Consider the following 14,564-nt stretch of genomic DNA (forward strand, 5'->3'; position numbering starts at 1 on the left):
CTCTCTCCCTTTCGAAGCTCTCAGCTTTCTATCGTTCTAATTCTAATATGGCTCTCCAAAGAAACACCAAACCTCGTTCCGAGCCTCCCGGCTCGGCAACCTAATGGTTTCTATTCTCCGCCCGTGCGAAAAAAATTGAAACAAAGCCTAAATGGTTCCGCACTGCCTTCTTTTTTAGTTAAAACACGATTAATATTTTTTTTATTTTTAGCGGTTAAAGTTATATCTTATATGTTCAATCCATTTATAATTACATCAGATATAGATTTATGCTTATTCAAATTCGATATATGTTCAGTGTTCACATACACTAAAAATTTATATTTTATATATTAGTAAAGTTAGACTTGAACGTTGTATTTAAATTTTATATAAATAATTTTTAATTTATTTTATTCACAAAATATAATATTAAAATTATTTTTATTCATTTATTAATAATATATAATATTTAACTTTTTTATACTATCCAATATCCAATTGCAAACTAACGATGCAAAAATATGGTGTAGTCATATCAAATTAAATCATCCTTAGTTTATTTTGTACTCCTCATTTGAAAGTATAAAAGTATAAAATTACGAAAAATACGATATAGTATTTTTATTATATATTTTGTATTTCTGATTTTATGCTTTTTAAGAGTATAAAAACTCCAATAGCACAAAATCGGCTTTTTATACTTTTTTGGATTAATAACAGATAAGGGCAACTTTTTGTGCTTAATAAAAAAAATACTATTGTTATATAATAACCAAAATGGAGTATCTTTTTTTTGGGAAAATATTAGGGCAATGTCACTACCAACCCACCCTCTAATTGGGTGCTTGATCTCCTTCTACAAGAACTGTTATCGTCTCTTGGATTGGTACACGGACCTCTTCACGGAATCCTTGATGCAGACAATCGTGGTACGCCATTTCGATGCAAGATGGACAGTCGTCATGGCGAACCCTTCACCGACATCTTGAGAGACTTGCTCGGTTGCGGTATATTCAACTTTTTCATTTGGCGCACTCAGCGCAAGTTAGCAAGCCATGAGTTCAGTACCATGTCGCTGCGAGAATTCGTCGGGAGGACGTTGGAGGAAGTAGTGACAAATCGCTTGACGCCAGTACTTGCATCTGTAATGGAAACCAGCCAAGTAGTAGACCTACAGGACTTGTTAAGGAGGTTCGCCTTCAACATGGTGTGCATGGTGTCACTGGGAATTGAATCGATCCTGGTTGCTTGGATTCTTTGCTTCACGTATCAGTTCTGGTCGGAGCTTTCAACATAGCCTCTGAGATAAGCATCAGGCGTGCATCCGCTCCCGTCTTCGCTATTGAAGATTAAATGAGTATTGTGTCTTGGGTCTGAGCGGCGCCTCAAGTTCCCAGTGTTTCAAGCCGGACGCAAGGTGTGACTGAGGAAAGAGATGTCCTAGTACGTGATGGACTCGTTGCTGAAGCAGTTTGAGTTCAAACCGATTGGATTGGAGGAGCTTGCTTTTGTTCTACTCTTGATGGCACACATGGCCGATAGATTGAAGGTCCTAGTCCGGCTGAGAGGTCATCACTCGACTTAGAGTTATGGATGATAAACGTTAGCAGAAAAGTCACCCAAGACGAATGCCCTTAAATGATTTTTTTTCAGAAAAAGATATCTCATTTTGATTATTATATAAAAATTATTATTTTTATTGATATTAAGGGCAAAAATTTGCTCATAACGGTTAGAAACCCTACGTTTTTTTTCTCATCCCTAGTAGTGGATCCGAGAAGATCCAAATTGAACGCGAAAATTTAATTCTCTCCAAAGGGATCGATAAGAAAGTTGGATTAAGGATTTGATGTACAAAATTTGAAGAAAAAAAGCTTAGTGTACTTAATAAATAGAAGGAACGCTGGAAGATCTCGGAAATGCACCAATAGTGGAAAGGAAGGAATTAGAAGCCATTGTAACAGGAAGCGTTGATAATGAAGAAGATGAGGTGGAATCGGAGACAAATGTTGCAGATTTGTTGACTGAAGGGTCCCCGGACTTTGAAATATTCAGAAGAAAGCGACAAAGAGGTAAATGCACAAGTGGATTGCGATTTGAGAGTGGCAAAGACTTTGGGCCTATTCTTCCTAGGACTAGGAGGACAGGGCTTCGCGAGAGGAAGAAATCTGTGAGGAAAGGTTAAGGGCTGTGAATTCTCCTTCTGATGAAGAGAGGGAGAGTAATGTGTCCTTCCCTGGATGAAAATAGACGAAGGCTTTAATTTGGGTGGCTTGCCGGTAGAAAGTTAAGAAAATTGGCAGAGGGAGGTCAAGCAAAAGCAAGTAAAGTTAAAATTTCCGACCGCCTTCATGGTGATCATTCGGTTTATTTTTGTTAAAATCCAAATTGAATAAATCAAAATTTTAAAAATTAAACTAAAAAAACTAAAACTGAATTATATAAAACCGAAATAACCGAAATCAAAATTTTCAGTTTGTTTTTTTTTTTAATTTGATTAAAACCGAAATCTAATAACATATACTTTATTATATATATTATAACATATAATATATATTATATGTTATAAAATATATATATTATGAAATCAAATTTTATTATAGGGTAAATTACAAAGACCTCCTGTACTTTGTTTTGCGACAAAGACCCCCCCTGTACTATGACCGTGAGACAAAGACCCCCTTCCGTTAGCTTTCCGTTGAAATCCGCCGTTATAATATTTTTTAATCCCCATAATATCCTTGTAACTGTTCATCTTCCCCGACCTCACGACACGAACAACAGCGGTCGTAATCCCTTCTACCTTATATTCCTTCACATTTCTCTCTCTCCTACGATTTCTCTTCTTCTCCCTTCCCCTTTTTCTCCTCCCCTTTCTTCTTCTTGCTTTCCTCTCTTTCCATTCCTCTTGGCCATAACCGCTACAACTCGTTGGAAAGAAAAAAAAGAAACCAATTACATTCACCATGTAACCATGTTTCTAACATCTACCATAGGTTCGATAAGAAAATTTTAGTTTTTCCTCATGATGCTTGTTTTCGTTTCTCTTTCCTCCTTTATTTATTTATTTTATAAATTCTTCATCCTATCGGAGGCCAGCAAAGAGGAGAGGAGGAGGAGGGGAGAGAGAGAGAGAGAGAGAGTGAGAGAGGAAAATCTACTAATTATTCAAGAACCCAGATAGTTAAATCAGAGAATGAACAATTATAGAAAAACAGAAGATAATAAAGCAACCAAGTATCACTGGAACTCGTAACAGATGACGAGTTAACAAGAGCATGAAATTACACCTGCACTGCCTGGTCAAGAGGGGTTGCAGTCCCATGAAATTACACATGTACTTTGTCGCAAAACAAAGTACAGGGGGGTCTTTGTCACAAACCCCATAATACAGGGGTTCTTTGTAATTTACCCTTTATTATATTATATTAATATATAAATATATACTATATTATGTATTATATGTAACATATTATATACTATATCTTACATATTATATATTATATATTACATATAATAATAGAAAGTTCGATTAATCAAATTTTTAATTCTAAAAATCAAAACCGAAACCTGAATTAGTCAAAAACCGAATTAACCAAAAACTAGAAAGACCGAACTGAACAAATCGAAACCAAAATTTTCAATTCGATTTCTCAATTTTAACCGAATAGTGCTCACCCCACCCTCTCTCTCTCCCTCCCTTCCTTTTTCAACTTCAGCCACTTTCACAATTTCACCTTCATCGACCGCACAATTGCTTTCTCTCCAAGTGAACTACGTCAAATAGACATTTAGGTGGCATTTGGTAGCGTGTATATATCGTGGATGGGACCGTTTTGGTCCTGTCTACAGTAAGATATGGCATTCTGCTATGTGTGGACGGTCCCCGTCCAAAAAATAGTGTCAATAGGGACAAGCCACACCCCAATTTATCGTCCATAGTATTTTCTTGTGGATGGTCCACGCTATAGTGTGGACAGTTTGTGGAAATGTTTCAGTGTAACACACCTGTGTTACATTAGTCCAAGTACTCTCATTTTATTTAATCTTTTAATAATTTTTAATTTTTAATATTTTATAAATAAAATAAAAATTTTTAATGTTAATTTTAGCATAAGTCCAAAAGTTCTCCTTCTCAACTCTTTTTTCAATATTTAAATATTAATTTTTTAATATTTTTATCAATAAAATAATATTGTTTAATATTTAAAATAATATTTTTTCAATTATTTAAAAAAATGCAATTGTTGTCTACATATTGATGCATTTTTTTTTCAATTTATTTACCATATAAAATGCAAAAATTAGACATTTATGATCAACTATATAGACCTCTCATAAAATGTATATGAAATACATGGAATCAAAAAGTATGGTGTTGACCAGTCTACAGTCACCATAAGTGTGGACTGGTCCAATCCACATGATATATATAAAGTTCAAAACAACTATAGATTGGTTTCTACCACAAGATGTATTATAAACCACTTAACACCCACTAATTTCTAATTCACACTACAAAACAGCCTCGTGAAATTCCAAATGACTTGACATGAACTCGTCCGATTGTTATTTTTGGGACCTGTTTCTTTATCTAGTCATTCTATAGGATTGGGGCATTGGACTTTATTTCAGTTGGTTTTTGTTTGGGCAGTTGGGCTGGTGTTGCCTCGGTTATGGGTGCCTCGTGTCATTAGCATTAGAATCTGATATATAAGAAAAAGGAGAAATAGCGTCTCATGGAACATAAAACGTCAACGGGAAAGAAAAAGTAAAAACCGGTAACTCTCATATGTTGTAATTTCCTAATAAAAGGGATGGGGAAAAGGAGATAACAAAAAAAAAAAAAAAATTCTGAGGTGGCAATTTATGAGATTTAAGAAAGGAATGAAGATATAAAAGCCTAATAGATTGGAACAAAAATTCTACCGAATACCGATGGTGGAATGAGAGATTGGTTTTCAATGTGCATGGTGAGCCTTGACGTGGCTGTGTGCTTAAAACCTTATACGCGTTCAAGTATCTACTACTGAAACTTACCCACAAAGCCCAACTTTTGCCTATAAAAGGACTCGATCTTTGTATTCTTCAAGCATTGGAAGTTAGAATATGTGCAGTCTCCATGGCGGATAAGCTTGTGTTGGGTTTTGTGTGTATTTCTCTTGCTTTGGTCATTGGGGTGGTGAACTCTGAGACAATATCATCATCTTGTAGCCAAACCCCATATCCTGAAATATGTGAATCTTATTTTATGAGTTATTCTAATAAACCCCTTGCCACCTTTGATGAAACCCAATTCAGTTTTCGTGATATAAAACACAAATCAACCATGTTGATTGTTTTCATTCTTCAAAAGAGATATATACTGTTGGTGATTTTAAATTCATCTTTGTTTGATTGCAGAATTTCATTATTTTCTTCTTCATTTATTTATATATTTTGTTCTCTTTGAGAAATTGTATCTGGGTTTTAATTGTCCTTGTTAGCAATTCTCTGTATTTATATCAATTTTTTGAATGAATGAAATATGCTTTAAACCTTTTAAAAAACACAGAGATCATACTAGCGGTTACAAACCATCGACATAGATGTTTATTGATGGATGGCTTTTATGGCAATCCACTGTTACAAACCATCGACATAGATGTTTATTGATGGATGGCTTTTATGGCAATCCACTGATAAGTATCTATGCTGGCGGTTTTGCAGACTTAAACCGATGGTTTTGAGCATATCACAAAACTTTTTTGAAGAATGAAAATGAATAACATTGCCACCATTTTTGTACTATGAGCTGAATTTTCATGAGGCCCATGAAAAGAAATTTGTAATAAAAAACTCGGACATTTATCGTTATTGTTCAAAGATGAGTAAAATTTGAAAGAATGAACCGCATGATAGAAAACCAAACATGGCATTTGTTGCATAAGTGGGTGATTATAATCGATCCATCAATGAACAATATAAAAGGGTAAAATTGGAATCACATAAAAATAATGAACACGTAAACGGTTGTAAGGTATATTGAAGTAGTTTCCGAAAACGGGTAACTAATTAACCCAATTTAAGCATAGGGCTTTATTTGTCCTTTCAGCTACCTGGCCTCCAACATTCGAACTCATCAAGGTCGGAGGGTACTCAACGTGTCACATAAGTCTGTAGGACAAGAAACATCTTCACACCGTCAAGTATTAGTTAAAAGCCGCCGGTTTCAGATTTGGGCTACATCACGTTGGACCACTATCCCAGCTAAGAATAGGGATGACAATTTTTCCCATCCCCAACGGAGACCCGACTTCCCCAACCCCATCGGGTCAGGGATGGAGATTGTTCTGGCGGAGCAGGGATGGGGACGGGAATAATAGGAATCCCCGACCAGAGTTGGGGATGAGAATTGAGGTCTCTGCCCTGCCCCGACGAGAATTCATCCCCAACCCTTTCCTTTTAAATATTATTTATATTAAATATACTAATATATATATATATATATATATATATATATATATATATATGAAAGCATATTTAAAGCATTATTTATAATTCAAAATCTTTATTTATTTTAAAAAAAGACCGTTATCTAAAAACATTTCGATGATTTAGGTTTTCATGGAAAACCCATCCCCGATAGGAATCGAAAACGAAAATAGAGATTAATTTAAAAATAAAAGTCTAGGACGAAAAATATGATCCCCACCTCGTTGCCATTACTAGTTAAGAAAAGGACCCGCTAGTGCCCTAGCCTAAAGCAAGCCCAAGACAATCAGTGAGTGACTCAGGTCGTAACTCGTAATAAAATTAACGGTAAATTATGAATTATAATTCTGTATTTTGGATAATGGCAATTAGTCCCCTGAACTTTCATTTGTGAAAAAAATTGCCCTAAATTTCCAGATTTTGTCAAAGACCCCTTTCGTTAATCGTTAGTATTCCATTAATTTTGAAAAAGATTCTCATGTGACTTCAAATTTTTCAAAATATACGAATTATCCTTTTTTCCAAGGGTTTTTTAAAACAAGTGTTGGGGTTTAGTTTAGTTATTCTTTATTTTCATTTCGTTTGTTGTGTGTTGTGTTGGTTGCAATTTTGGGTTTTTATAGAAGTTGCTTTGTTGAAATTTTCATTTTATAGAATTTTTTTGAATGGGTGCTTTGATAAATCACTCAACTTAAAGGAGAGGGGGTCTTTATTGGAACCTAAAAATTCAGAGGGATAATTGTCACTACCCCTAAAGTACAGGATAGTATATGTAATTTATGTTAAAATTAAGTACGTAAAACCCCATTTTCTTATAAGAAATGTCACTCTCTATAAACATGATTATATTCATGAAAATCCATTTTTTAAATAACCCATATTATTTAATTATTGAAGCTTAACTACCAAGAAATGGGCAATTTAGCAAAATAATCATTTCATAATTGTGAATGATTTTATGCACTTGGGTCTCACTTGTTGATATGTAAATTTTGGCCCAATATGAAATGGAATTGAATAACAAAATTTGGGTCCAAGAAAGATTTGGGTGAGATCCAATGTGAAGTATAATTAGAAAACGGCCCCCCTAATGTATTCCCACAAAAAGAATTGGGTGGAGAGGGACCATTAAATCCAAACCCAATAGTGTATTGGGTAGGGCCTACTACAAGTCAAATTGAATAAGAACAATGAATACCTACCACGTAGATGTTTGAATTTTGAGACAAAGCCCACCATTAATGGCAATTAGAAAGATTTTCTTAAATAGATCTCAAATCAATTAGAGAGATTTTCTCTAATCAATTTTAGTGGGGCCCAATTGATTGACAACCATTAACAATTTGGTTAAAAGGAAAATTTTGTTGGCTGATTCAAGGAGGATTAGCTTAATTCAATTAATGGATTTTCTTCCTTATGTGGGCCCTAATTTCTTGACAAGTGGCAAACCTCTTCCAATCAACCTTATTTATACAAAGATCACCAATTTGGTAATTGGAGATCTCAAACTAACAAGCTTTCCAAAATAATACAAATTATAATTAAGAAAATCCCAATTAAATGGCAATCAAACTTGAATGAAAATCTATAGAAAAAGTAAAATGGCTGGCCATAGATATGAAGAGTGATAGCGGTCTTTCTCCAATTAGGCTCCCCCCTTTCAACCACCACTTCCGTTCATCTCCGACCATTTCCGTTCGTCTCCAACCGCTTCCTTTGTCTTTTAAAAAGAAAGAGAAGAAATGGGCTGCACTAAGATCAAGGAAGAAAGAAGAAAGGCTCCAACTATTCAACTGCCGAAGCACCGAAATTGCTACAACATCAACCCGTGAAGTTCCAATCTTCAAACTCCCATGATCCAAAAGACTTCCGTCAATTCTACAAGCGAGGACATCGCTTTTAGTTATTCACGTTCTAATCATTGATTGAGCATGAGTAAATCTTCGTTAACAATAGGTTGGGCATTACTTGCTTCTCATAATTGCAAGTTTTAGTCATGATTTCGGCTTTCATCCAAGACAAGAGAATTAGAGGGTTTGCATTGCAGAGAGAGAGAGAGAGAGAGTTTGTATCCCATTTAAATTTCTGCAAAAAAATTAAATTTCTTTGAATTTGTCCGCATTAATTTTTGTGCTCTAAATTTACACACGAAATTTGTGTCGACAAATTTCTGGCACGCCTGATGGGACATCTCTTTCCTCTCATCTCTTAAGTCAACACATCAAGTTTATTTTTGTAAGCGGTTTGGACACATGGCTCCAAAGAAAACCGTTTCAAGCTCCGTTGGGAACAAGAAAAGTGCCACATATAGCTCAATCTCGTCCGGCTCAAGTGCATTTTTAGCCTCCAACTACGAGAGACCAACCACCCACCTTATGACAAGGTCCGGGGATTCACAACTAATTGCACCTCTCACCTTCTATGGAACTCAAGGGCTTCCTTCAAAAGTTCGAAATGCCAAAGTGGGACCTTCAAGGTTGTCGACGGCAAATGACACTAATACGAAGCAGGGTAGCCCCGATGAAAGAGTTCATCATGACAAATCCACTAAAGCATCCAAGTGGAGGAATACCCATGTCGGACGCGGAATCAAGTACGGGCTCAAGGTCCGGCTCCCATCCCAACTCTCCTAAGACTAGAGAGTCTGATTACATGCAGACTCGCTCCTACACTTCAGTTGCACCCGCCATGATGGCAGGAGCTACTACAGTGGAAGAACAACTTGTTGAAATGGTTGCGGCCATCGCTAAGTTAACAAAGACGATGGAAGAGAAGGACTTTCAAATTACTTCTCTCGTAAACCGAATGGAACAAATACAAACAATGGCATCCTGCCAGGGGCCTTCACACCCGCCATGGTTCACCCCGCAAGTAGACCCTCCCCGAGAGGAGTTGCCAGAATGTACTAACATATGGGACGCCCAACATGCTTCGATTGCCTCCCTCTCAATACAACAACTCCAAAACATAATAGCTGACATGATGTGTGCTCAGTATGGAGTTGTTCCACAGCCATCCTCGGTGTATACTAAGCCATACACTGAGCACATTGATCGTATGCCTATGCCGTTAGGGTACCAACCCCTAAAGATTTTCATTCAAGTTTGGTTGCCATTTAATTGGGTTCTCTTAATTATAATTTGTATTATTTTGGAAAGTTTGTTGGTTTGAGATCTCCAATTACCAAATTGGTGATCTTTGTATAAATAAGGTTGATTGGAAGAGGTTTGCTACTTGTCAAGAAATTAGGGCCCACATTAGGAAGAAAATCCATTAATTGAATTAAGCCAATCCTCCTTGAATCAACCAACAAAAATTTCCTTTTAACCAAATTGTTAATGGTTGTCAATCAATTGGGCCCCACTAAAATTGATTAGAGAAAATCTCTCTAATTGATTTGAGATGTATTTAAGAAAATCTTTCTAATTGCCACATGAACGCTCGTGATGAGTTTATAACTCATCAGTCATTTGTGATGAGCTTATAACTCATCGAACATTAGCGATAAACTTGTACTTGATACAAGTTGGGATAAACTTTGCCTAATGTCAACCTGCGATGAAGTTTAGGCATGCCCAGTTCTGCAATAAACCTTGGATGCATGCGGTTCTGCGATAAACCTCAAATGCGCATAATTCCACGATGAACTTCGGTCACATGCAGATTTGCGATGAACCCAAGACTATTACAGAATCGCAAATCACTGTGAGCTGGACTTAACTATTGACTGCACGTGCAACTTAAGTTACATGCATGATGAAGTTCCACATAGGTTTAATGAAAATGTGCCTGCTAAATGATGATGTCACCAGTGCCACGTCGGTTAAGTAGGTAACAAAAGGAAGTAGCACACACGGATTATGAGAATCCTTGGATGAAAGGAAGTTAGTCCTTAAGAGATCTCATAAGACACGTGGCGAAACCCTAGTAGTGCTCCTTAATGACCAACAACGAATCTAATATTCCCTTTCCTAATGGGAATCAAATTCTTTCAGTGCCTTCCTTTCGGAACGTCAGGATCCCTCCTTATAAATGAGAGACCATCTCATAACGATTTCATTCATTCAATCATCCTATCCTGCTACTCTATCACTTCCATTTACCCTAATCCCCAAAACTTACCTTCGACACCTGATCTTCCTTCGTCCTTTAAGGAGACCCCAAACATAACCTAACCACCATACTTACACTCACTTTATAAAATTATTATGTGCATATAGAGTATTGTAAAGAAGGCACATATAGAGTATTGTAAAGAAGGCTTGATCTTTTGGTAAGAGTGTAGCCATTTGACTTATTATCTTTTTGTTTTACTTAGGGGTGGATTCAAGCCGAGTCAAGCCCAATAGTACGAGGCTCGAGCTCGGCTCACCAAGGTTGTATTTGTATAAGGCTCGAGTTCGAGCTAGAACATTGAGCTCGAGCTTGACTTGAGAAAAAATGTTTTATAAAAATAAAAAACTACATATAAAAATATTTTTTATTTGATATTTAAATAATTAAGAATTATAATATTTTTATTATATATATTATTTTCTATAATTTTATTATATATATATATATATATGTATGTATAGGCTCACGAGCCTCACGAGTCGAGCTCTATTAGGCTCGAGCTCGGCTCGAAGTTCGGTTGAAACTGATTCGAGCTGAGCTCGAGAAGCTTGTGAAAAGCTCGGCTCGTGGTCACCCCTAGTTTTAATGAATAAAATAATTAAATAAAAAATATTTAAAAGATATAGTAATCAACCCTATTTCAGCTTCAGCTAAGGAGATCATAGCTTCCTTGATAACTTGTTGATTCAGTTAAGTCACTTTAGCCATTATCCAGCAGTCCAGTTGCGCCCCCTTAACTAAATCAACTAATAATTTAACAAATTTATATAAAATAAAGGAAAATGGTATGGAAGATATTTAGGGTTGAGATCAAATAAAGGAAAATGGTATGGAAGACATTGCATTGCCACTGGAAGATCTAAGGGTCATGTAACTCAATATTTTAAAAACTGGTTCATAATTGAAACCGTTTTGACCACCGATTTCTGGATCAGTAGTTCAATCGTCCAATCTAAATGGATGGCCCGTTGTAATTTAAAAAATTAAAATTTAAAAATTAATAAAATTAAAATGGATAAAAACTATTGTTCAGGTTGAATGAGTCAATGATTCAACCACCTGAGTCTGTGAATTGCTGACCAAATCAACAGTTTTGATAAAATTCCAATTCATGGATGAAACAGAACCAGTTACCTGGATGGTTTTTTGGTCTGAATAGTCCAACCATTTGCATCAACGATAATTAAAGAACCATGATATAACTAAGAATGGGGGAAATTTCTTAATGCAATTTATCAACCAACAATCATTTTGCAGGTCTCAAACATCTTTGTCCCACAATTGGCTGGAGCTAACCAAATTTTTAGTTTCCAATTATAATTTGTGGATGGACTCTTACCAGCCTGTGCCTCTTTATATTTTTCACCTTTATAGGTTGTCACTGTAGGGCTTACCTCAGAAGGTCTGAAGCCACAACCCTCTCAAATGGTCACTTGGGAGGGCTTTCACACAATATCTGTCTTTATGAGATTTGGCCCAGCCAAAAAGCCTAAAAGTAGTGTTTGGTGAAAAATAAGGAAAGCCCAGTGAAATCAGTGAAGTGTGAAAACCCGGAAAGCCAAAATTATGCTTACATGAGCAGAGAAATCAATTTCTTGGTGAAGTTATTTTTGACAGTTTATCCAAAGCGGTTCAGTCAACGCAGATCAATCAACACTGAATCCGGCCCTCCCAAACGGGCCCTTAATTGGGTAGATTGGAAAGTTAGAGGCTTTCTTTTTCAAGTTTGGGTAGCCCAGGTTGTATCTGGAATGATTGGATTTTTGCTAAGGATTCTGTTATCATGGTTGACACATAAATTTGTTATTTAACATACTTCACATGGTTTATTTGACAGAGTCGAACAGAGGAACAGGAGGAATACAAAAGTTGGGAATTCTATTCCTTGCATTAAAAAAAAAAAAGTGTCTTTAGAGTTTATAGTTTGAACCAGGTGGCTTACTGTTTAAAGGTTTAGTTTCTGATCACTGATCCAATGAAATGTAGAAAAAGAAGAGAATCACAGACCACAATCATTAGTGTGTCTCAGTTGGCCCAGTTAAAGGCTCTCTAGCTTAATCTATTGATGAAAAAATAAAACTTTGATAAGTCTTATTCCTTTTAGTGGTTGGCTTTAATCTAACATTGAGAGGGAAACAAAGGGAGAGGATAATGGAGCTTTTGAGAGTTGAGAGGGGATGTCCTTCTTTTTAGGGCACAGGTCCTATTCTATGGAGGGAAGCAAACCGACATTATTCCATCCCTTCCTTAATATGGTCCCTTAGTTTGGCCATTATGCTATATAAACTACAGTAAAGTTTGAGAGTGGTCATCAGACGTGTGGTTGTCCAATTTACAACAAAACCATTGAATTAAACAACTCAACTCACTTGAAACTTGAAAGCCATATAGGGTCTAAAACTAAAAGAAGCTATTGATGAGTTGTCTTGCTTCTCAAACTCTAAAATTTTAGGGTCATCATGCCTGGCTGGTTCCTACATTGTGGAAATTGGAATAGATGTAAGAATAATACCTTGCTTCGGCAAATTATAATAGAAAGGCAAAAGGTTGTAGGGAAAGGGATAAAAAATGTATAATGTCATTAGTTCCTGTCCATCTTGGTTCTTGATAACCCACTCAAGTAGACCATGCTTTAATTAATAAACTAGTGAATGACCCCGTATTAAGTAGGGGAATTAGTAATGTTAAATTTATATTTATTAATATTTTAAATAATTATTAAAATTTTAAGAAATATTTATTTTAAAAAATAGATTTTCAATAATTATTAGAATATGGACACTTTTCTTTTGTTATAATATATAGAGAGATAATGATTAACTGAGATTGATAGAATGTAGGCAGAAGTGGTTGTGGATAATCACTTTTGCATTTTTTGCATTTTTTATGAATAGATTGAAAACGATGGTAGTGGGTTGTGGGCTTTAGTAGCAACTTTTCAGAAAATTCCACGTGTCTAGCTTTCCAGAAAAATGAGAATGCCATGTGTCTGAATCATGGTAGTGGGTTGTGAGTTTTAACAGCAACTTTTCAAAAAATGTCATGTGTTTAAATTTGAAAAAACCACGTGTCTGAATGATGGAGGGAGTTATAGCCCAAACCTTCATTTATATATATATATATATATATATATATATTAGATGTATATTTCCTCCAATCTAATTGTGTGTTTAAAAGCCCTTTATTGAGTAAACTTAGATAGAAGAAAAAAGTGAACCATTATTGCCATTCAAATCTTGTGATGCAGGGAAACAATTCCTGAATAGGTTCCAACAACCAGGGGTGTCAATTGGACTAGATTTGGTCCAATCCGATCCAGTCCAATATGAGTCCATTATAAATGGATCAGGTCCAATCCAATTCAATGAATTTTTTGGACAAATTTGGATTGGTCCAATTCAATGTCTGGACCGTCCAATCTGTTCAAATTCATTTTGATTTAGATTGGTTTTAACCCCAACTTGGTCCATTGACACATATATTCTTATCTTATATCAATGGACCAGATATTGGCTTAATCCAACTCAATTCAATATAAATTTGTTACAGACTGACCAGGTCCAATCCAATCTAATAAATATTTTAGACTGAATTAGTCCAATTCAATATGTCTTATTGGTCTGTCCAAATTGATTTTGGACTGAATGGGGTTCAATCTAAAACCGGTCCATTGACACCCTTACCAACAACCCAAGTCTGTAATTAATAACCAGACATACTAATAGTACCAGAAACCTTCCAAACCGATTCTTTTATTTATTTTTTTTTTCATTACAAATTACGGTTTCCTTTATGAATTGGCAAAAGGAATATGTTTCTTCCAAAGATCAATTTCTGGGTTCAGTATAAAACCCAGAACTCTGCTGCTTCTCTCGTCCAGCTCCAAAGGAATCTAATTATCAACATAAAAGGAGAGGGAATTTTTTGGATAAATTAATGAAACTTTATCTCTTAAAGTTTGGTAATTGCAATCATCTCTTCAGAACTTTCTG

This window comes from Nelumbo nucifera, chromosome 3, assembly GCF_055504915.1.
Source record: "Nelumbo nucifera cultivar China Antique chromosome 3, China Antique-T2T, whole genome shotgun sequence".
NCBI classification, from domain to species: domain Eukaryota; kingdom Viridiplantae; phylum Streptophyta; class Magnoliopsida; order Proteales; family Nelumbonaceae; genus Nelumbo; species Nelumbo nucifera.